Consider the following 2775-nt stretch of genomic DNA (forward strand, 5'->3'; position numbering starts at 1 on the left):
GCTTCTCTAAACTCGCGATATTACGATCCCTCATTATAATCCTATTATACGTCAAGCAATATTGTAGAAATACATGTGAAAGCGACTGGCGGACGATTGTATACATACATAAACGCCGATCATTAATTTAGGAGCATCGAGCGAGAAAGGCGTGATTACGAATCAAGAATGTGTAGTAAAAGCGGCCGAAAGTTTACGGTGTTTCTATACTTCTCTCTGTGTTTCATTTGTAATTTCTTTGAATGGAAGAGTCGATAATACGAAATGACAACTCCAAGAAAGATACTCCTTTCCTTTCCGTGTAGAGTTAAAATGCGACTTTATCGCATTATGTAGATTAACATATACATACAATTATCATAAGACGGCTAAAGAACTATCGGAGTTTGTTTAGCCATTTAACTGATGAGTCACTGCAGTACCTCTGCATATAGAGCAGAAATGTTCAGTGAGTTATTTGGTTACAGCGATATCAAGTATTCTTCACGCCGAAAGAATTACAATTCAGTTCGAGATGAAATTCGTTGCTGCGTAAAATTTTAACCTACAGTGTTTCTAAAATAACCTCTAAACAGAGCACAATAATTAATTGTATACAATATTATTGATTATCTGGAAGCTACATTGAGTCTATAGATTGTTTTGAATTGTTTATAAAGCAAATATCAATACTATCTAAAACTTCAAGAGTGAATTTCATTCTAAAAAATGAAATCTTATTTTTAAAGATTGGAAATTGAATCATTTTTTTCAAGACGCTTAATTTTCATTCTTTAGAATGCGATTCCGCTCTAAAAAATTTAGAGAATAATATTGCATAAATAATTATATAATAAGGGCTTTAATTCTTCATTGAGTTTTTCTGTATATCTACTACATCAAAAAATATCAAACAAAATTATAGTAATTGTCGTCGCGTTTTCAATATGTACTCTTGATATTCTTTGGAATCTTGAAATCTCACTTTAAGACCATTTTCACAATATATGGTTACCAACCACAATATATAGTTATAACTAAAGATTAAAGGTTACCAACAGATTCATCAATGAAATTCATTCATGAATTTCTTGGTTACCTTTAGGTACATGATGAAATCGGGTCTAAAAGTGTTAGAAAATATTTTAAACATGTGTTTCCGCCGATTCTTGCTCATTAATATTCTTCCTCATTTCTGTAAATTTTGGCCATTACTTAAACATCTTTGCAGGTATTTGTAGATAACATTTATTGCAGGTATCAGGAATGTATATGGGACGATAACACAAAAGCCATGTAAAACATTTCAAAGAATTTCATTCAATTTATTGGCTTCGATCTAAAGGATTGATAAAAATATGTTTAATCGAAGAGAAAATGCGAAAATATCAAATGAGCCGATAAAATTGTCAATTTTCAACGCCGAACAGTAGGATGTAACGACTAGGAAAACTGAAAAAAAAGGAAGAATAGTCAAAGCACCCCGTTGTGTAAAAAGGAAATTGCTCGTCATACAAGGGCTGTTACACAATGAATTGGAAACGCATGAAAGACTGTGTTAAAATTACCATTTTAAGTATATACATAGAAAAGTACTCTCCAAATGTTTTGGAGCGGAATTTCACTCTAAAGAGTAAAAATTGAGTCTTGAAAAAGAGTGGGCTCAAATTTTAATCTTTAAGAGTGAGATTTCACTCTTCACAGTGAGATTCACTCTAAAAGTTTTAGAGTATCTGTTCTGATGAAGTAGTAGGAGTCAGCAGGAATTGTATTCTGTTTTTATCACGGCGCATTCTATCCAATAATCTCCCGCTTCTTTATATCTCTCCACTCTATGCAGCGTTACCCGATAATTTCAAATGCGCAAAATTTTAACTCGGAAATGCTGATCTCAAAAGCGACCTTTCCTCAGAAAGTACTAATCTCAAAGGCATTTTCCCGTATTCCGCAAATCTTCCGAATAGAGATGAGAGGGATGGTACAAAATTGCGTTTTTACGTCGTTGAAATATTCTTTTCTCCTTCTCGCTCTTGACTTGAAATCTCGGAAGCTCGCGGGGGGTCACTCTGGATTTCCGTCCGACGTGAGGATCAGCCACAGGAGCGAGAGGCATCACAACAATCTTGCTTCTTCTTCTTCTTCGTTCAAAGGCTTCTGAGATTCTCACATGTGGACTCGATAGAGTGGTGGTACAATTTCAATGGTATTCAATTCTGAACGAAATCAAATTTAAATTCAATTTTTTAAGTTCAAGTTTGTTTTTTCCTCTTTGATATCCTTCGGTATCCTCCACACAATAAAAGGATTATCAAACTTCGAAAATTCAAATTTTACTTTGTTCAGAATTATAACATATTCGAAATTGCATTACTTTATCTTATGGTTATCACAAATTCCTCAACCTTAAATTTCATAACTTTTCCCCTTCCAGATAAAATTTCATAATTTTCCCTGATGCTTCCAATAATACTTTACAATTTTCTATTCTTTGTCCTGATTTAGAAACCGAAATATATTTTGTTTGTTGTTTTGAAAAGAGAAATTTAACATAGCAATGTAAATTAACTGCTGTTTGCATTTAATTGTTAAGCTAGTAATATTTTAAAACTGCAAAGAGAGGGTGTAATGCGAGCATTCAATTTTTTTAAAGCAAAAAATTTTAATTTTCCAGAAAATTTTGCCAAAATTTTCCCCGATTTCCCTGAGCGTTTCCACTTTCTCCTACACACACACACACACACACACACACACACACACACACACACACACACACACACATATATATATATGCTGTTT

General features: G+C 33.2%; 1 protein-coding gene across 1 annotated transcript in view; it reads right to left on the reverse strand.

Moving 5' to 3' along the window:
• The window catches only part of LOC108686234 (transcription factor SFL2-like), an 11706-nt gene that overhangs the window by 6896 nt on the left and 2035 nt on the right, over positions 1-2775 (reverse strand). The gene's annotated exons all lie outside the window — the stretch shown is intronic.

The sequence above is a fragment of the Atta colombica genome, unplaced genomic scaffold (assembly GCF_001594045.1).
Source record: "Atta colombica isolate Treedump-2 unplaced genomic scaffold, Acol1.0 scaffold166, whole genome shotgun sequence".
Taxonomy (NCBI): Eukaryota; Metazoa; Arthropoda; class Insecta; order Hymenoptera; family Formicidae; genus Atta; species Atta colombica.